Below are 22,195 nucleotides of genomic sequence, written 5' to 3'. Positions count from 1 at the left end.
AAACGAAAATCTACAATGATTAGCTTAATATTTCAATATACTACGTGTTGGTTCTTCTGCAGCGGATCTCCTAGTATTTACTCGAGAATCTCTGGATTCTTCCTCATCATCTGTACCTCGTGAATACATCTTTGCAGAAGTATTAACTTACTTATAAAATACATAGGAGACAGGAGACATCATTATCAATCGAACTGGTAGCCACACTGCCCTGCTCTGGCCGAACACACAGAGAACACAAGGAGGCTCCGCCTTTATTACTTTTATAAGCACATAACCTTCCGCTTCACAAAGTAGTGCCAACAAAAATACAATAGTGGCAAGCATCGTACTCAACACCCCCACTCGATGGTGCCACACATTCTAGCCATAACACTATTTTCCAAACATATAAGAACAAAATTTTTCAATCTTGGTTCTTGTGGCAGATTTTGTAAACACATCTGCAACCATGTTTTCTGTCGGACAGTAAACCAAAACAATTTTACCCTGTAAAACATTTGATCTTATGAAGTGGTATTTAATGTCCACATGCTTGCTCCTCTGGCGATTCACAGGGTTCTTTGCAAGGCGTATTGTCCCTTGGTTGTCTTCAAACACCTTTACTGTTTCCTCAAAACTGTAGTCCATGTCCTGTAGTAGTTGGGATAGATAGAGTGCTTCTTGGATAGTAGCTGCTAATGCTACATACTCAGCCTCACATGTTGACAATGAAACTGTTTGCTGTTTCTTTGTTTTCCATGAAACAACAGCTCCACTTGGACTTAAACTAAAGCAATAGCCTGTAGTGCTCTTTCTGTCAAGAACATCGTTGGCCCAGTCGGCATCAGAGTATCCCATCAGCTCTAGTTTAGTGTCACACTTGTTATAACACAACTCATAGTTCTTAGTCCCTTGTAAGTATCTGTACACATGTTTTAAAGCTGTCATATGTTTCTCTCTGGCATCAGACATATGTTGTGACAGTCTGCTCACAATCCAGCTTATATCAGGCCTAGTACAGGTCATGATGTAGATGAGGCTGCCCAGCATTTCTCTGTATTTTCTTTGATCAGTTTGTTCTCCTTCTGGAACCAGATCACATTTGATCTCACTGGGAGTGGCTCTGGGTTTACAGTCAGCCATACCAAACCTTTCCAGTATCTTTTCAATGTATTTGGACTGGTTCATTTTGATAGAACCTTCTTTTTGTGTGAAATCAATCCCAATAAAATGTGTGAGATGGCCAAGATCTTTCATTTTAAACTTACTTTTCAGTTTCTCTTTGACCTCTCTAAGGCACATCTCATTGCTTGCAGCCACAACTATATCATCAACCCACACGAACAAAATCACCTTTCCTTTGTCAGAAAAATTAGTGTAGATACAATGATCAGCTTGGCTCTGTACAAAGTCATTCGACATCAGGAACTCATGGAGCATCATATTCCAGTTCCTCCCAGATTGTTTGAGCCCATAGATAGATTTGTTCAACTTACACACAAGTCGCACATCATTCTTTGATTTAACCTGGAAACCTTCGGGTTGATCCATGTATATTTCATGGTCAATGGGTGCATGTAAGTATGCAGCTTTAACGTCCATCTGGTTCAGTGTAAGGTCATGTGCAGCTAGTTGCATCAACACACGTAGTGACGTCAAGTTTGCAGTTGGAGAGAATGTCTCTGAATAGTCAAGTCCTTCTACTTGGCTGTATCCCTTCGCTACATACCTAGCTTTATATGTCTCATTCCCTTTATCATCCTCCTTGAGAGCATATACCCACCTTCCCCCCACTGTCTGCCTACCCTCTGGTAATGGTACAAGTGAGAAGGTGTTGTTCTCCTTAAATGAAATCATTTCATCTTTCATTGCCTTTTTCCACATATCAGATTTTGGCGATGCTAAAGCCTCTCTGTAGGTCTGTGGCAGTCCAACTGTAGCTCTGTAACAGTAGTCAATGGTTAAGTTACTGTTCTGCACGGTACATTCATAGTCATCCAAGTATTTAGGTTTCTTTCTGACTCTGCCCGTAGTACGTGGAGTCTGTGCATCAGTAGTTGGATTTGTGTCCATATCTGAGTCTTTCTCAATGTCTGCGGCCGTCTGTCCTGTTATTTCAGTCAGTGATTGGCTATTTTGACTGGGTGTAATGACCCACTCTCTGTAGTGGTCCTCTGGTTGGTCCCAGTCATTCTGTGTATGCTTCTCAGTCACACTCTTTTCAATAAAGTGGACCAGTCTATGTTTCTGAACCTTGTTTGTCTCTGAAAAATAAACCAAATAAGCAGGTGAATGGCGATCAAAACCAACAAAAATTCCCATTTTGCCTTTAGGATCAAGCTTCTTTTTGTTTTGTTCATACACCATACATTTGGAACCAAACTTTTCATTTTTGACAGATCTGGCCTTCTTCCAGTGAAAAGGAAATAAGGTGTTTCCCCTGTTCTCTTACAGTAACACCTGTTCCTTATGACTGTAGCTGTATGGCTGCATAAGGCCATAGCTCTTTGGGTAAACCTGACTCAATCAGCATGCATCGGACCATTTCAAATAATGTGCGCCAATTTCTCTCTGCAGTCCCATTTTGATGGGGAGAGTAGGGCGCTGACCTCTCATGTTTTATAGCATTGTCCCTCAACAATGACTGGTACTCCTCTGACACAAATTCTGTTCCGTTGTCAGATCTGAGGCGTTTTACTTTACCGTAAGGCGCTGTGTCTGCCAAGAACTGCTTAGTGGCCTCAACTGCCTTGTTTTTGTTTCTAAGAAAGTACACATAAATGGCACCGGAAAAGTCATCAGTGAAAGTGATGGCATACTTGTACCCTTCAAATGACTCTGGTGAAATAGGTCCACCCAGGTCTGTATGTACTAGCTCTAATGGCGCTTTGGCCCTCACATCACTTTGTCTGTTTCTGCTTTGTGAAAATTTACCCTCTAGACAAATTTCACATTGGCTGGGTCTGGAAGTTTTGTCTTTGATTTTCATACCATTTACAACTCTTTCAAGTTTTACAATATCATCATAGTTGCAATGACCCATTATCTCATGCCATGTTTTTAGATCCGAAGATACATTGCAGGAGTCTTCACCCTTTACATTTCTCTCTGTGACAATGTCTAAGTAGTACAATCTGTCTTTTACCTTCATTTTACACATTGTGCCATCAGGAAGGATCATTTTGTTGTTATTCTTCTCAAAGTTGAATCTTGCTCCCTTCGAAGTTGCTGCATCCACAGATAAGATGTTTTGTGGGTATCCTGGAATCAGGAGTGCATTCGTGAGCTTGACACTCACAACTTTCCCCTCGCAGTCGGTCAGCTTGATCTGTGCATCTCCTTTCCTCAGGACACTGCCGGTGATCCGTGTTCCATCCGCCAGCTGCATGATGTGGTTCTTGGGCTGGAAAGTCTCATCAAATTTGACGAAAGCACTCTCGTCAGTCATGATGTGGGCAGACGCACCGCTGTCCACCAGTAGATCTTGCTGCTGTGTGCTGTGGGGTTGCCATTCACTTAACCGAAGCACAAACGACTCTTCTTCATTCGTGGTTTTATGCCTGTCCTCAACACGAACAGTTCCTTGTCCAGTGTCTGTAATGGCAGCCACCTTGTTACTGTTTTGTGCGTTGGTCCACCTGCGCTGAGTTTTCTTCTCTTTGTTTCTGCAGTCTTTTGCTTTATGGCCTATTTTCCCACAAATAAAGCATTCTCCGTTGAAATATTTTGTCTCTTTAAACTTAGGTTTGGACGCTTTGTAATTTGCAGACAGCGCAGTGTGCATTCAAAGCTCCTCAGCCTCGCCTTGAATTCGTTGAAAGTTAGCGTTTCTTTTGTCTGAGTGACATGCACAGAAAATGGGTTGTATTCATCTGTGAGACCTTTCAACACCATCGCTGTCAGAAGTGCATCACTAAGGGTCTCTTTAGCTCTGTTTAATGCGGCCACTATCTTTTCAACACGGCCTAGATAGTCCGCCAATGTTTCCCCTTCAGCCATTAGCACATTGGTTAGCTCTGTGTATAGCCCGACAATTCGCGGTTTTTCTTCAGACTCAAAATGGCGTCTCAATATTTCTAAGCTTTTCTTGCCGTCATCTGGCGCTTCATAGAGGATTAGCGTTAGCGTCTTATCATCCAAACAACCACACAGTTCTGCATACGCCAGTTCGTTTTTCCTACCGATCTCCGTAGCTTCTTGTACATCAGCTCCCGATGCTAGCTTACCTCCCAGGATAGCATCTTTGAGACCGATGGTTTTTAAGTATGCCAAAAACCTTGCTTCCCAGATATGGTAGCGGGCATCGTCTCCGTCAAACCGTGGCGGCAATCCCCTTCCGTGCACTGCCATACTCGGAACTTGCCTGGGCCCATAACCTGTTGGTTCTTCTGCAGCGGATCTCCTAGTATTTACTCGAGAATCTCCGGATTCTTCCTCATCATCTGTACCTCGTGAATACATCTTTGCAGAAGTATTAACTTACTTATAAAATACATAGGAGACAGGAGACATCATTATCAATCGAACTGGTAGCCACACTGCCCTGCTCTGGCCGAACACACAGAGAACACAAGGAGGCTCCGCCTTTATTACTTTTATAAGCACATAACCTTCCGCTTCACAAAGTAGTGCCAACAAAAATACAATAGTGGCAAGCATCGTACTCAATACTACGCAGTGGTAGCATTCATTTTAAAATTCGCTGTTATGAACTATGATTACCCATGCCGCTATTGGCTCAAAGAACGTGGATCTACGTTCTTTGATTAGCTGCAACAGGCGGCGGCCAGCTGGCCACACGCGGAACGGAAGCTTGGTCCATGGAGCTGAAAGTGAACGTGTCTCCTTCTGAGTTTGACATTTATTATGAGTCTCCGAGACCATGTCGCCACCAAAAAAGAAAAGGACGACAGACATTAGAAGTTATTTCGCTACCTCGGCTGTAAGTACAGTGAGTGGACCCATAACTTAGATATCTATCACGCAACGCATTTGTTGTAAAGTCCGGTGTTTAGTAAGGTCAGCACTGAATGTAAGGTAGAATAGGTCTGTTAATTATGTAATATTTTTTCACATCGGATGCTCAGACAGCAGAGCAAGGGGCAGAGCAGATCGATGGAGAGGTGGCGGGAGTTTCAGGGCTCCAGGTGAGGTGTTAGTTCTCAGATATGTAATATACTGTGAAATTATCTCAGTAAATATGGCATTTGTAGTGTTAGTCTTAAATAACTAACACTTCAAAACGGGGGGGGTTAGTAAGTTGTAAGGTCCCACCAAAACTTAGACCAAACCTACCCCGTTGGTGTCATCGTACTGAATAAAGTTTCAATTACTAAATTAATATGTAATGTTTTAAAATGTATCGGATAATTTTTCACTTCTCACTTTAAAAATTTTTATTATTTCCTTACATAAATTGTCCAGAACAATAGACAAACCCACAGTTTACCAAAAAAGGAATAGGCCGAAGCAAAGCTTATTCTTGCCTACCCTATTTTTTTACCTTACAACCTACCAGGATTTCTTCAAATTCAGATTCAAGTATACAGTACATATATAGATCTACATAACAGCGTAAGATTTTATCATTTTACATTTTAAAGCTCTTTTAAAGTTCACCAAGAAAGGACATAACTTAAATTCATCATTCAATTCATTCCACAGTTTCACACCAATAACTGAAACACATCTAGACTTTATCTGACTTTTCTCTTTTGCACATTCAAATATAAACAAACCTCGCAAATTATATTTATTTTCTCTTAACTTAAATAATTTCTGAATACCAGAAGGAAGACTTTTATTCAATGCTTTATACATTATTTCCAGTATTTTTGTATAAACAATATCTTTAAATTTTAATATTTTACTTTGAATAAAGAGTTTATCAGTTGGTTCACGGTATCCCACCTTATTTATAACCCTTATAGCTTTTTTTTGCAACTTAACTAATATATCAATAGTTGTTTTACTTGCATTTCCCCAGATTTCTGAGCAATAAATAAGGCATAACCAAAGAGGAATATATAACATGCAAGCCTTTAACATTTATTAAGTCTTTTATTTTAAACAGTATTCCAATAGTTTTTGCAACTTTATTTTTAATATATCCTATGTGAGGCTTCCAACTAAGTTTATTATCTATGATAATCCCTAAAAATTTTGTCTCATAAACTCTTTCGATTTCAACTCCATTTATGCATAACTTTACATTATTATAGTTCCGATTACCAGAGAAAACCATGAATTTAGTTTTTCCTTCATTTAACGATAACTTATTGTAATCAAACCGTTTTCAACTCAGCTATCTCTTTTTCTACTGTTTTTATTATTTCATCCATATTTTTTCCAGAAAAAAAGAAATTTGTATCGTCTGCAAACATTATAAACTTTAACAGACTGGATACTGCAAAAATATCGTTTAAATAAAGTATAAATAATTTAGGTCCTAGGACTGAGCCTTGAGGAAGACCACATTTTACCATGTCTGTCTGTGACTTAGTGTTGTTAATTTGTACATATTGTAATCTATTACCCAAGTAACTCTTGTTGAGGAAATATAACTACTTTGAGTGTTTAATATAGTTAATCTCACAGCCATGTGCATTTAGGTAGATTGAACATTCTTATCTGGACAAAAACTAAACAGATGTAAGCTAGGAGACAGCCAGGAGGCAAGAGATAAACATTCTCTTGGAGGAGTTTAACCAAAACACTATTCTCTTGAAAGGCTTTAAATTAGGAGGGCCATAAACCATATCTCCCCGGCTCAGAGGTCGAAGGTCGGGGGTTTCTCAGAGAAGAGGGCTGCATCTGGAGTTGGTTACAGCCTGGTACAAACGTCTAATTTTAATACATCTTTAAATACTAATCGCATGTTTTTGATTAAAGTATATTACCCAAGTTAGAAGTATTAATCTAGTAGATGATTAATGTATTTGAAAATGTATTATCAGTGACAATTTCGGAATCAAAGGAAAATTGTTTGAATTAGAAAAGGAATTCTACCTCATTTTGTTCTGTGAGAGGACAAAGATTTAAGTTTCTGGAGATGCTGAAATCAGAAAAGCAGAAAACTAAGTTTGATGAAAATAACTTATAATTTTAACAAGTAGTAAACGACTTTTGATTTCTGCCTAAACTGAGGGGAAGGTCTAAGTCTTTCCAAGGTAGCTTTTGGTTGGTCAAAACAGGGAACGCCCTATTTGCATATATTAACAAAAAGAAACGCCTTCATTAGAAAAGTGAATGCTCAAGAATACGAATTCAGATAGCTGGTCGATTCTGTTTTTCTTGACAGCTCTCTCCAAAGACGCGTCTTTGTCCTTCTTTCTGTTTGTCTTTTAATTCTTTTCTCTCAGGTAAAGAATGTATATCTCTGTATCTCTGTAGTTTCCTTGTTAATTCATACAGTGTTTTCCTATTGGATTAAACTCTGTAACACTGTGACGTCAGCACGCCTCATTGTTTTCTTCCGGCCGTGAAATCATCCGCTCAGGACCCGGGAAAGAGGAAGAAAAAGAGAGCCAAGCTTTTTTCCAAAATTAAGCTAACTTAGTAAATTCTTCCTCAATACTCTTTAACCACTGATATGCAACTCCCCGTAAGCCATACAGTTCACATTTACCCAATAGTCTTGCGTGGTCAATAGCAGAGGTGGGGACTCGAGTCACATGACTTGTACTCGAGTCAGACTCGAGTCGTTAAAATCACGACTTGAGACTTGACTTGAAAAAATGCTCAAAGACTCGGACTTGACTTTGACTTTCATGCCATTGACTTGGGACTTGACTCGACTTGAAGCTGTTTACTTGAAAAGACTTGATATTTTTTACTCAAAGTCTTAAAATTTAAAACACATTATTTATAAACTGGCGTCATTACTTAATTTCACTCATTCCGTATCAATATGCGCAGACCGTCACTATGTTTTTCCTCTTTCCTTATGTACGTATGTGTACGTAGCTGCAGCACAACCAATCAAATTAACAGGATTTGGACGTTTAAAAAAACGCGGCGAAGCTACAGAGCTCAGGGAACGAAATACGAAATAATCGCTCGAATATGCTTCCGCGAGTAATTTCTTTTGGCTACGTAGGTTATGAAATTTCGACTAAAAAACGAACTGCAACTTGTAAAACATGCAAGAAGAGAATATCGGATGGAGATGCCACGACGTCCAACTTTGTCCGGCATTTGAAGCTTCACAAAGATCGGTAGGTGGCACTTTTCTTTTGCTGTAAGATAGTTGACTTTAGCTAACTTCGTGTTAGCATGTGTACTCCCGGTTAAATTGGTGATGATTTACCATAAATCCGGTCCTTCAAATGCCTCCACAAATAATGTGCACCGTGTTAGCTCAATAAGCCGGTGGATAGTGAGCGGGGCTCCGGAACAGAAAGCAGATTCTGGGAACAGAGTCTCTCTGTCCCATCATGATGATGAGCCGGGTCTAGTATCATCTAAGGATGGTTGGTGTATTTGAAGACATCTACGTTGGGAAATTATATTGACAATATATTGTTTACTGCAGTCAGTGCATTAAGTCAACTGTTTTTGACTTAATGCACTGACGCCGTGACTGTCACATGTCGTACAGACCCATTTCCAAGTAGTATAGCTTTGCTGGGGAAAAAAAAGACCAAATACAGTGACTGTCCCAAATAAATTTTGTGTTTAGAATATCTGTCCCATATTTACGGAGGACTGAAACTAACATACGTAGAAATAAAAGCAGAAAAATAAATGCACCAGACCTTCCTGAGTTTACTTGTGATAACTTCATTTATACTTATTTCATTTTTGAAAACTCTGATTGTTGTAGTGTTGATGTTTATTTATGAAAAGAAGGAGTAAACTGAAGTCAAATGTAATTCATGAATGGCTGTAATTTATTTTCTGACATCTGTTTACTTCTGACAGATTTGAAGAATACCAGATGAATAAGAGGATCACAAATGAACCTCAACAGCCTTCCATATCACAATTTCTGGACACTCGTGCTGGGCAGTACAGTATGAATCATCCACAGCAGAAAGCCATTACAAATGCCTTACTACGTGACTTAATTATTGGTTGTAATCTGCCCCTGTCTATTGTGGAAAACAAGAGTTTTCGACACTTTCTGACAGTAGTCGACAGCAAATACAGCCCAATATGTCGCAGAACAATGACATCAAAATAGAAGATCTTGCTGCTGAGAAACATTTGATGTTAAAAACCCAGCTGAGCCAGACTGATCATGTTTCAGTGACAGTGGACATTTGGTCAGACCGAAAGATGAGGGGTTTCCTTGGCATCACTGTGCACTGGATACAAAAAGGAATTGAGAGGCTCGAGGTAAAATCAAAACTGTTGGCCTTTGAGCGCTTCAAAGGCTCGCACACAGGTGAAAGAATCTGTGAAAAGTTTGAAGCTGTATGCGAATACAACATCAAAGATAAGCTAGATTACATTATAAGTGACAATGCTGCCAATATGTAAAAGCATTCACTGTATGCTTTCCTACTGACCAAGGTGAGGAACCTGATGATAATCATCGTCTTGACGACCCAGAGCTCTGGCATGACTTACCCTTGGAAGATCAGGAAACAGTCGGTGCCTCTTTGGGAAAGAAACATCGCCTGCAATGTTTTGCTCACACACTTCAGCTGGTGGTGAGAGATGGCCTGACAGAGACCAAAGTGGCATCTCCTGCCCTTTCAAAGCTATCTAAGCTCAGCTCACTACTGCACACAAGCACAACATTGAAAGATGTGTTTGAAGCTGAATTTGGTGAACGGAAAAGCATCCCTGCTTCTGTAATCACAAGATGGAATTCAACAGTGAGACAAGTGAAGGCGGTTCTTCAATGTGAACATCTAAAACTCTGTGCTATTCTTGAAAAAGCCGGGCACAAGAAGTTGTTATTCACAATACGAGAGTGGAACTTGCTGAAGGAGATGGTGGACATCTTGAAACCGTTTGAAGAAGCAACTGATTTGACACAAGGTGAGAAAATAGTCACGATCAGTGCTGTTGTTCCATCTGTGCTGTCCCTCAATCACCACCTTGAGAAACTGAAGCCGCAAGTCCGTTTCCTGAATGGTCTGGTCAGCAGTCTCCAGGCATCTTTGAACAAAAGATTTCTTGGAATTTTTATCAGTGTGCAAATGGCGAGAGCAGAAGAAGGGATCACTGCACCCTTTTCAGATCCAGTGTACCTCAAAGCAGCTGCTTTGGATCCAGCGTTTTCTCTGTTGTGGGTGGAACACCATGTGTTGGGCAGTCAGGACATGAAGACAGAAGTGACACAAAAAGTTAAAGGTAAAGACTGTATTTGGTGTTCTTTTTCTGTATTATTTATTTATTGTCTAAAATTCTAATACAGGGTCTTTTGCCGCTGTTACTTGGATGTTTTCTCAGATCTGATCCTGGAAAATGCTGCAGATCCTGCAATGTTGGAGCAACACGTGACTCCTGGTGAAAAAGATCAAAAGGACTGTGAAGATGGAGGACTGTTTGCTGCTTATTGTAAGAGGCAGAAGAAGGATGTCCAGACAAGTCCAGCACTACAGCTAAGTCATTACCTCCATATTGCTGATGGACAGAACGCCCTCTTGTTCTGGGCAATGAACATGCACACTCTTCCTTCACTGTTTAATGTGTCCACCAGAGTTTTGGCAGTACCTGCTTGCAGTGCTCCAGTGGAGCGTGTCTTCAGCTATGGTGGCATCATTTTACGTCCTCATCGTGCACAAATGACAGACAGTCTTTTGGCCAGTTTGGTCTTTTGCAAATGCAATGCAGAATAGTTAGCTGAAATACAGTATCCTCAATTGCAGATTTCTGTTAATTGTTCAGTTGATATATTTGTTTTGTTTCTTATGTCACTCAAAACATGGACACATAAAAATACATGTTCACTCAGTGACCAGGTCAGAGAAAAGAGGAAAAAACTGCTGTTATGGTTCTTTGTATTGTGCTGTGGAAATGTCAGCATTTTTGTCTTTTTTTATTGAATATCAAGTTTAACAGAACTGCGCAGTAAAGTGGTCCAATTTAAAAATGTTTTTTATACTTTGTGTTCAGCTACACATGTTCTATCATTTGAAATAAATACATATTTTAAAAAGAACAAATGGTCTATTATTTGAATTTTATGTATAATTGCGAATTATAAAAAATAAAATAAAATAAGAACGACTCGAAATGACTTGAAATTAAAGGTTCCTGACTTGAGACTTGACTCGACTTTACCTGTCTTTACTTGAGACTTGACTCGACTTTACCTGTCTTTACTTGAGACTTGACTCGGACTTGAGGACAGAGACTTGAGACTTACTTGAGACTTGCAACACAGTGACTTGGTCACACCTCTGGTCAATAGTATCAAAAGCCTTGCATAGGTCAATAAATACACCTACGGTATTAAGCTTCTGATCAACTGCTGCTGCAATGTGCTCCACAAACTCCATCACAGCTAAGGTTGTGGAGCAGTTGTACCTGAAGCCGTACTGGTGCTCGTTCAATATATTATTTTTATTGAGAAAGGAATCCAGCCTTTTCATAAATAATTTTTCCAAAATTTTTGAAAATTGTGGTAGCAATGATATCGGCCTGTAATTTGTTAATATTTGCTTGTCTCCACTTTTATGAACTGGAAAAACCTTTGCTATCTTCATTTTGTCAGGAAAGGTTCCAGTTAAGAATGATCTATTACAAATGTAGGTGAGAGGTTTAATCATGGAATCAGCCTCCGCGCTCTTCTTCACGGGGAACATGGCGGACACAGTTGTTGCGATGACAAATCTGGACACCGAGCGGAAGTCTTGTTTTGTTTTATTGGCTGATGGCAAACAACTTAAGGTGCATTTACTGTCACTTACCACCAAGCGATAGCCACGCCAATGGTGGCTACCGCCGTAGTCGTCTATCCTAGACTATGTCTAGACTATGTCACTCCGCAGCACGTACAGGAGTGACATCACCGTCATTATTATTATTATTAATTATTATTATTAAATAATAATAAGAATTATTATTATTATTATTATTAACATCGTCAAATGAGGATCCTACTGTGACCCGCTGTCCCTGCCTTCATCTTCATCTTCACTGGTGTCCTCGCACCCGAAGTCACCCCCTTCGTTGACAACGTTGGTCAATACAGCAGGTTCTCTGTGGAACGAGTGTGCCACTTCCACCGTCGCAGTCTGAGGCAGACATATGTGTTTGTTGTTGGTGGTGTTATAATAAATACCGCTTGCAAGAAGGCAAATGAGAAGCGCAACAACTCACAGCGATACTTCCACACGTGCATAACAGCATGCCAGCAGGCCGTGTTATGCCAAGCAGGATCCGATAGATGTTGTTACCATGGCTACAATATGGTGTAATCTTTGTGTTTGAATTGGGTTTGTTCACAAATACATCACAGCAAATAACCAATAATCAGTGATTTATTTTAAAGTTGGCCAATAAACCTGGTGTCCCTCTCACAGATTCACCTTATCGATATTTAAACATGTTAGTGATGCTGAGGTTCTTAATAGGACGGGTTCTGGGGGCTAGGGGGTTCTATCTAAGGCCCCATATTACCTTGGGCCGGCCCTGCATGAACAGCCGCTGAGATGTGCATCTCTGGAATCTACCAGGAATCCACCTGGAATCTACCTGGAATCTTCCGGTGGCCCCTGTCAGTGCGCTGATGCTTTGGAGACATTTTGATTTAGACTGCCTGTAGTGAACCAGGCATTTAGCAGCCTGATTAAGTTAAAGTCAGAAGTTTTCACTGCAGCTGAAGCATTTCTGTGTTTAGGGGTTTTGTCCCGCTATTGTAAGGACGATTATAAAAATATACAGTTTTTTAACGTCAACATCAGACCTAGGTTTTTATTCACAAACCAATGTATAAAAAAAATATTCTTGCCCATAATTTGATAGAAGACACAGATCCATCCCCTCCTCCATGGACCTGATGTCTGAACAACATGGAGGCTCTGAGAGTCATTGAGGGCAGTCAGACTAGTTTTTTTTTTTTTTTTTTTTTTTTTACTAAATTATTTTATTTAGCTAAATATTGTTGCTGAGGGGCACAAACAGGCCTTCTGACAAACAGATTAAAAAGAAAAAAATTAAAAAACTTCTTTTTTTTTAAACCCCCCCAAAAAAACTCAAAAAGGGCACTAGGGCATCAAGGATAAAAAGGGCAGGTTAACATATTTGTCATGATTTTACTTTGACATTCAACTTTTTGCCTGTCTTTTGATCTTTTATAGGATATACGACTACTTCCTCCTTGATTAACTCTTTAATCTCTGCAGATGTTTACATGCATTATAAATTACATATATATTGTATTGTTTATGGCTCATGGAACAAAATTTCATTTTGTAATAAAGTCATCTTTACGTAAATTCTGCCCAGAGGCAATATTATGGGCTTAGTTTCATAATCTATCAAGCTGATCAAGTCCTCAGGTAAATCGACCACAGGCCGTTAAAAGTAAATTGGATTTGTGGCAGTGACATTTAATGTGAGCTACTGCAGCATATTACAAAGATAGCTGATAGTTCTAACAGTGAAGCAGTAAACATTAGCTGTATGAGTAACATTAGAATCTGTTGGAGAGCAGTTCTGCCTACTCCTTTCTGCTTAATTGGATCACACTGCTTATAAAGAAAGAATAAGCCTTGATATTGTCCAAGAGTAGCCCTAAAATGAAATTGCTGGCCCATCCGCTTTGCAGTGGATGTCAAATGTGTGCAGAAAATGTAAAAGTCTTCACATATTTGCCATATCTTTATTATATATCCATATGAAAAGACTCACGAAAAGCAGCTCCTGCCTGATAAGTGCCCTAATCTGTTTGATCAACATGCTTCATCGTGGATGTTGCATTTGCTTGTAAGAACTGAAAGACATTTGTCCATATGCAGGCCCTGGCCTGAGCAGTGTAACCATTTCTTTGCCTTTAAGAAGCCCATCCGTTTCTCTAAACTGACAGAGCTCTCAGCAGTTATGGTTGTGGTTATTTTGCAGAATTTTACTGTAAGATGAATAAGTGATTCCCCCAGCCATTATTATGTTACCACTTGTCCAAGAAAACCATCTGCGTTAAAACTCTGATAATATTATGCAAGAGGGACTGAAAGGCTATGAATGAACGTGTGGATATGACTACAAAAGCAGTTATATCTAAAGGCTGACCAATTTAAAAAATGCTTTATTTTCTATATTGTAATAGAACATAAAAGGTTTCTGAAAACCAGTATAAAACGTGTTGTTTAAAGTGGTATTGGCCATCTGCAAAAAAAAAAAAAAAAAAAAAAAAGATTTTAGGTCAAGCTGGTACCTTAACTAAGTTTCATTTAAATAATATTTGAGCAGAAATAATAAAAACTGGTACTGAATGATAAGTAATTTTTGTAGTTGTAGCATTCAACCTGTTGTATTCTACTTATTTTTTGGTATTGGAGCAAAAGGACTACGGTTTCAACACTTAACGTGCTCAGCAGGTGAATTAAATATCACTATATGTTAAATGTAATAGGACATTTTTGGGGTGTTTGGTCCTTATGAACAGATGATATATAACTAGAAAATAACAGCTCTTTAAACACACTGCTTATGGACAAAAAACAGCAAAGTTTGGCTCATACCAGTTTGGGTGATAGTTTTAAGAGGATGATGACTAAATGGGATGTTAAATTGCTGTATTATTTAAAACCAACTTTTTGAGCTTTGCATAATGTTATAATTTAATTCCCTCATCAAAAACATACCTGGAGTTCTTTTATTTTGCAGGATGTCTTGTATGTTCCAGATGGTTTGTCTGACAAGGAAAAATGTTATTTTGTAATTATATTATTAAATGTTATTCTACTCTTTGAAATGCCAAAATTGGCACATAACTGTGTTTTTGTAAAGTCTGATGACATAATTGGAAAATATGGTCAAGAAAAGCTGCTAGGGTGGTGCAGTCAGTCAGTTATTCTTCTTCAGTTGCTACTCCAGTGCAGCAATATTCATTTTTCTATAGTGTCACCTTATCTTTAGTAGAGTGGCTGCAGTGGTGGTGCCTCAATCAGTGAATCTGTCTGTCACAATGACAGACTCCTTCCCCTGTACAGCTATATGTTCAGCAGTTTATTTAACTGGTTTACTTTTTAGTCTATTGAAGACATAAAACTGTCTTTATTGACATAACTTTTATAAATAAAAAAAAAAAAAAAATCATCAATGCATAATGAACGCCAAAACAACAAAACAGGCTCTGATGTCTGACAGCAACAAAAACATAAATGGGAAGTGGACACTTATGTATTCACATACATGAATATAATTTTTACATTTTTTCTTAAAAATTTTTCTCATCAATAATAGATGTCTCGAATAAAAGCGGAATTTCACAGTGTTCATTAATATCAGCCATCAATATTCAATATCCACCAACCAGTCTAGCCACAGATAAGTAATCATAGCATGCAACTTGGCAAAATAAAAATTTGTCATACATTTGGCACAGTTCAAATATATATAAAGGTACACAATATTACTAGAGGTGGTCCGATTAATTGGTTACCGATCATAATTGTCCGATTTACGTGAAAAAGTGTATGATCGGTGATCGCCGATCACTGTCTCTTGTTGCCGATCACCAAAATCAATCATATTTATCTCTTTTCACAAGTGAGGCAGGAACAGCGCAAGCGCAATGTGACTGTGCAAGTGCGTGGCAATAGATTCTGTCGAGTAGAATGTAATGTTTGTACTGCAGTACATAAAGAAAGCCAAGTCTTTTAAAATTATCTAGTTTATTAACTAACAGCATCAGACATTGTAACTGTGGTTTACCCGCTCCGTCTCTGACTTCTTCGTGTGTGTGTCCTTGGTTTTATCTTGTTGCATCACCACCTACTGGTGCTGCATATCATTACATTCCCCTTTCAAGCTTGTTTGTTAACGAGTCAACTGCTTTCAATAACAGAGTCACCAGTAAGAACATCACCAGTAACAACAGAGTCACCATACAGACCTCAGGAGTTAACAGAGCTTCATAATAACAGAACTCCACATTGAACAGTCTAATACTTTTTCACTTTCTTAACCTTGTTCAATCAGTCTCTCTGGTGGTCTCTGTGTCCTAGTTGACCTTCTTAAGACCTGTGTAGAACTAGTGTTGTTTGGTAAAGCATCATTACCCACACTGTGTGGGTCAGTAGTCTCTCTGGCCTGATGGCCTGCATCTCTCTCTTCCTGGCCCTGTTTCTGTGAGTCTTATTCCTGAGTCTTGAGTAAACTCCTCCAGTTTCTCCTGAGTACTTGTCCATCATCTGTCTGTATCTTGTATGACCTGGGGCTCACTTCCTCGAGGACTGTGGCCTTTTGCTCCCATGTGTCTCGATCCTTGACTCTCACTGTGTCATTTTCCTCCAGAACCTTCAGCCTCCTGGCTGGTTTATCATAATTCTCTTTTTATTTCTGTTTGCTTTCCTGTCAGCTGTTTTGTGTTAATCTTTAGTGATGGGTGTGGCAGCATTGTACGCAGCTTGCGACCCCTGAGGAGCTCAGCTGGGGAGAATCTGCATGCCAGAGTTGCATTGCGGTAGCTCAGCAATGCAAGGTAAGGGTCAGATCCACTGTCACTTGACTTTTTTAACAGTCTCTTAATGATCTAGACACTCTTTTCAGCTTTCCCGTTCCCTTGTGGATGCAGTGGACTGGACGTGATGTGTTGAAACCCATAGTCCTGTGAAAACTTCCTGAATTCTCTGCAGTTGTACTGTGGTCCATTGTCACTAATAATAATAATGTCACTAATAAGGGAATTACTCATACTTTTCATATGAGTAATTACTCCAGCAGCTGAGAAAGCTGGGCTATTTCTGGATAGTTAGAGTGATAATCTATTATCACAAGATAGTCTTTACCATTCAGGTGGCATAAGTCAGTTCCCACTTTTTGCCAGGGTCCTGTGGGTACATCAGTGACCAGCATGGGCTCTTTGGTCTGTTTATAGTGATGTTCAAGGCACGTGGCACATGTGGATATCATATTATCAATGTCATTATTGATCCCCAGCTAGTACACTGCCTCTCTGGCTCTTCTCCTACATTTCTCAACCCCAAGGTGTCCCTCATGAATCCGGCACAGCGTGTCTTGTCTCATTGACTGTGGGATCACCATTCTATTGTGTCAGAGCACCAGGCCCTTTACCACACTCAGGTCAGCTCTGACTGGATAATATTGTGGACAGCTGCCCTTCTTCCAGCCATTTTTTAGGTTGTCCATCACTCTTTTCAGAGTAGCGTCTTTTCCTGTTTCCTGTATTATCTTTTGCAGCATGACATCAGACACTGGCAGACCTGACATCACTGTGTCCACATGTACTGTAACATCGGCAGCACTGGACGAAACTTTGGCATCAGTGTCCGGTAAGGAGGCCCTGGACAGTGTGTCAGCCACAACTATGTATTTTCCTGGGGTGTAGACGAGCTCAAAATCATAACTTTGCAACTTCATCATAAGCCGCTGGATTTGAGGAGACATCTCATTCAGATTTTTTAATTGAGATCAACGGTTTGTGATCTGTCTCCATAGTAAAGGTAGGTAGTCCATATACGTAACAGTGAAACTTTTCACACCCATAAACCAGCCCCAGAGTCTCTTTCTCTATCTGAGCATATCGTTGCTCAGTGTCCGTCATTGTTCTGGAGGTGTAGGCCACAGGTTGCCAGGTGTCACCAACTGATTGCAGTAATATGGCACCTAAGCCCTCCTTTGAGGCATCTGTTGAGATTTTTGTCTTTCTTGCAGGATTGAAGAAGGTAAGAACTGGCTCAGTAGATATCGTTTGCTTTAGCATTTTCCACTCTTTCTTATGTTTCTCTGTCCACTCAAACACAGTTTCCTTTTTAGCAATTCTCTCATGCATGTTGTTTTTGATGACAGATTTGGAATGAATTTGCTCAAAAAATGAATCATCCCTAGAGCTCTCAAAACACCTTTCTTATCTGAGGGGTGTGGCATCTCCTGGATGGCTTGCACTTTTGAGTACAGAGGCTCCACACCCTCTCCTGATATCTTGTCACCCAAGAAGACAACCTCCCTGACCCCAAACTGGCACTTCTCTTTATTGAGTTTCAGCCCACTCTCCTGGACCCTCTGTAAAAGCTTAGTAAGTCTTTCATCATGTTCCTGTCGTGTTTTTCTCCACACCACTAGGTCATCAATGTAGACTCTTGTGCCTACCAGACCCTCTGTTATTCGCTCGACTGCCTTTTGAAAAATCTTAGGTGCTGATTTAATGCCAAATGGCAGCCTGAGAAAACAATACCTTCCAAACGGGGTGTTAAAGGTGCATAGTTTGCTGCTCTCAGCATCTAACTTTATTTGCCAAAAACCATGTGAGGCATCGAAGTTTGCTAAAATACTTAGCGCCTGCCATCTCGCTGGTGATCTCCTCTCTCTTAGGAATCTGACAATGTTCTCTCTTAATATTTTCATTTAGATCTTTGGGGTCTAAGCAAACTCGTAACTTTCGATTTGGCTTTTTGACACAGGTGATTGAATTTACCCAGTCTGTGAGTTGTTCAACTTGCTCAATGATCCCCAGTAGTGTCATCCTGTCCAGCTCTTTTTTCAGACTGGCAGGCAGTGCAACGGGCACTCTCCTTGGGACATGCACAACAAGTTTAGCGTCACTCTTAAGTTCTATTTTGTATGTGAATGTGCCCTGTCTTTTGAAGATGCCTGGGAAGCTATCTACAATGTTATACATCCCTGCACCTTGTTCAGTCACATCTACACTGTCTCTATTGAGCTGATATATTCTCCTGACCAAACCCAAATCCTCACAGGCTTTGTCTCCCAGGAGTGACTGTCCCTTAGGAACGACCACAAACATTATATTGTGCACATTACCCTTTATATTCACTTTAAGTCTGCACACGCCCTCTGTTTCTATGCTTTGCTGGTTGTATGTCCTGAGTGCAACAGTATTTTTTCTTATCTTATGTTTCTCCTTAAGCTCTCTAAGATCATTAACATTTATAATATTCGGACATTCTGGCAAAATGATGTAAACCTCTGCATTTTGAGCATGCTTTTCCAAAAGCTGGACATTGCCTCGGTTTATGATCACTTCCACATCTTTTGCAGCTGAACATGCCATCATTCTTGTTCCCATTCTTGAAATTAGCTGTGCGCTTCTCTCTGATGGAGACCGCATCCACTGCCTCGCATAGCTGACTGGCAGCTGCCGCGCCTTGCTCTCTTTCGGCGAATGTCTTCACATGTTCTCCTGCCATCTCACTGGCTTGACACATTTTAACTGCTGTGTCCAGTGTGAGATCACTTTCCCTCAAAAGTTTTTCTCTTGTCTTTACGTCCTTAGTGCCAAACACTATCTGATCGCGAATCAGCGAGTCCCTCAGTACATCAAAGTTACATGATGCAGCTTTTATTTTTAATACCGTCAGGTAGCTATCAAACGACTCATCTTGTTGCTGCACTCGGGATCGAAACACGTACCGTTCAAATGTTTCGGGTTTTTTCGACAGGCAGTGTCCATCAAACTTCTGCAGGACCACATCCAAGTTGTTTTCCTCCTCGGTTTCAAACGTGAAAGTGTTGTAAACTTCCAGCGCTTCCGGGCCGGCAATTGTGAGCAGCATGGCGATCTTCCTTTCATCCGGCTTGGAGTCCAGTCCCACTGCAGACACGTAGAGCTGGAACCATTGCTTGAATGCTCTCCAGTTAGCATCAACGTTCCCTGTTAGCTTTAACTGCATGGGCGGCTTCATTGCATCCATAGTCACATAGTGTTCCTAACTGCTGTCTATGAAAACAACAAACCTACAACTCCTGGTACCATGTAATGTTTGTACTGCAGTACATAAAGAAAGCCAAGTCTTTTAAAATTATCTAGTTTATTAACTAACAGCATCAGACATTGTAACTCTGGTTTACCCGCTCCCGTCTCTGACTTCTTCGTGTGTGTGTCCTTGGTTTTATCTTGTTGCATGACGACCTACTGGTGCTGCATATCATTACATAGAACATAACGGTCTGAGAGCGAATGGAGATGTTTGCATGTTGCGACGGAAAATTACCTTGGGGCTGAAGCACGTCAAAGTGCATCAACACGATAAATCTAATAACAAATACTTGATAGAGTTTGGCTACATGGAGGCTCACTGCACGAAAAAAAATGACATCCGGAGGCCAGATAGCAGGTAAAGCAGCGCACAACAATCAACACTTACCCAGATTAGCATCACGGTCAGAAAGCTAAACAAATAACCCAAAAAATTATTCAAGCCTTCGAGCTGGTGATGTAAGACGCTGCAATCTGCTCTCGCTCTTGGACTGCCACTATATTACTACTAGTAGTAATATTTCACAGACGCAGTGCCGCTCAACCTCCACCAGACAGTGAACTCTCTCACACCTAACGTCTGTTTAAAGCTGCAGCATGTAACTTTTAAAAACAGGTTTTAGCAGGGGCACAACTCCATATTTATGAGGTGGATGCGAATATCTGACCGGCCCCCCACCCCCACACTCCCAAGACATAACCTTGTACAACCGCCTGTGGGTTGCAGGTCTGAGGCTTTTTGTTAGCATGTTTTCTATCATTCTTATAGCTTGATAAGATGCATTATCCAAACTGGCAATCCACATTAATAAAATGGTGAAATAATATTGACCACAAAACACTATTTATAAAAGATATCAACATTTTTCCTACACAATACTAATAAACGTTATTAATGTTCTCTTCACAATATTTTTTTATTTACTATTAATCTATTTGTACGATTTGTTCTTTAAATTGAGGAAATGACTGAGGGATGAAGAGACTGATTTCTGGTTCTTTTGGTTCTGACGGGTCTGCGGTTCCTCTCCTGATCCATTCTGTCTGATATCAAACCGACTGGGTGCCACTGAATATCGCCAACACATTTATTTTAATGCCCCTATTAAACTTCACTGTGATTGTTTAGACTGGCGGTTTTCAAAGTGTGAGGCGCGCCTCCCCTGGGGGGCGCCAGAGCACTTTAGGGGAGGCGCGGTGCGAGGGAAAAAATAAACCGCAAAAGCTATCTGCTTGCTGTCTGATCGTGTGCATAAAAGACGTTTCTCTCACATCAGTAACTATGTGTACTTAGGAAAAAGTTGGTACTGTGGGGTGCGCGTGTGGAGCGGGGATCAGTGGAAATGTTTCCCACCTTAGAGGATGTTTTGGCCAGTGATGTCAGTAGCGTTACTGACGTCGGACCACTTTTTTCTGTAACGAGTAATCTAACGCGTTGCTATTTCAAATCCAGTAGTCAGACTACAGTTACTTATCAAAATCATTTTAGTGTTACTGTGCGTTACTATCTTCTTTTGTTATTTAATCGTATTTCCTCTACTCGTCTTGTCGAGTGACCGACGTCTCTATGCGACAGAAATGTAAACAATGGAGGGAGATGCGCATTTTGTTGGTGGAAAAACTGGAACTATTTTCAGTTTCTGTCGACAAGTCCGATTATTATAAGCGGCTTTGGGCTTCATTTTTTTAAAGTCGCTTGAAAATTTAACGAGTTGCTGGTTGCGCCTTGGCTGCACAGTGGCGCAGTTGGTAGAGCTGTTGCCTTGCAGCAAGAAGGTCCTGGGTTCGATTCCCGGCCCGGGGTCTTTCTGCATGGAGTTTGCATGTTCTCCCTGTGCATGCGTGGGTTCTCTCCGGGTTCTCCGGCTTCCTCCCAAAGTCCAAAAAAACCATGACTGTCAGGTTAATTGGGCTCTCTAAATTCTCCCTAGGTGTGAGTGTGTGTGCGCATGATTGTTTGTCTTGTATGTCTTTGTGTTGCCCTGCGACAGACTGGCGACCTGTCCAGGGTGTACCCCGCCTCTCGCCCGGAACGCAGCTGGAGATAGGCACCAGCAACCCTCCCGACCCCATTAGGGAAGAAGGGTGTAAGAAAATGGATGGATGGATGGTTGTGCCTTTTTGGGCTCGTTTTTGAACGTGAAGTTACTCATTTGGGGTTGGAAATAAACAGAGTCTCACAATAAATCCCAGAATTTGTCTGTCATTAAGGTAGTTTTACTCAGTCTCTCCTTGTCCATCATTTCCCGGATGATCCGTCTCGCTGTGTCTTTGTTAATGTCAAGTTAATGTATTACCTCTGAAAGACGTCGCGCTCCAGAAAACTGCAAACATCGAAACCAATATGAACAG

General features: G+C 40.4%; 1 long non-coding RNA gene across 1 annotated transcript; it reads left to right on the top strand.

Moving 5' to 3' along the window:
* The first annotated feature begins 9,174 nt into the window (after positions 1–9,174).
* On the top strand, positions 9,175–10,416 carry LOC122820325. The gene is made up of 3 exons (XR_006368763.1): positions 9,175–9,321; positions 9,499–10,287; positions 10,387–10,416. It is a non-coding gene; the product is annotated as an uncharacterized LOC122820325 (long non-coding RNA).
* The last annotated feature ends 11,779 nt before the right edge of the window (positions 10,417–22,195 follow it).

Source organism: Gambusia affinis, linkage group LG18 (genome assembly GCF_019740435.1).
Source record: "Gambusia affinis linkage group LG18, SWU_Gaff_1.0, whole genome shotgun sequence".
Classification (NCBI taxonomy): domain Eukaryota; kingdom Metazoa; phylum Chordata; class Actinopteri; order Cyprinodontiformes; family Poeciliidae; genus Gambusia; species Gambusia affinis.
The sequence above is the reverse complement of the archived record's forward strand: the minus strand, read 5'-3'. Positions and strand labels throughout refer to the sequence as shown.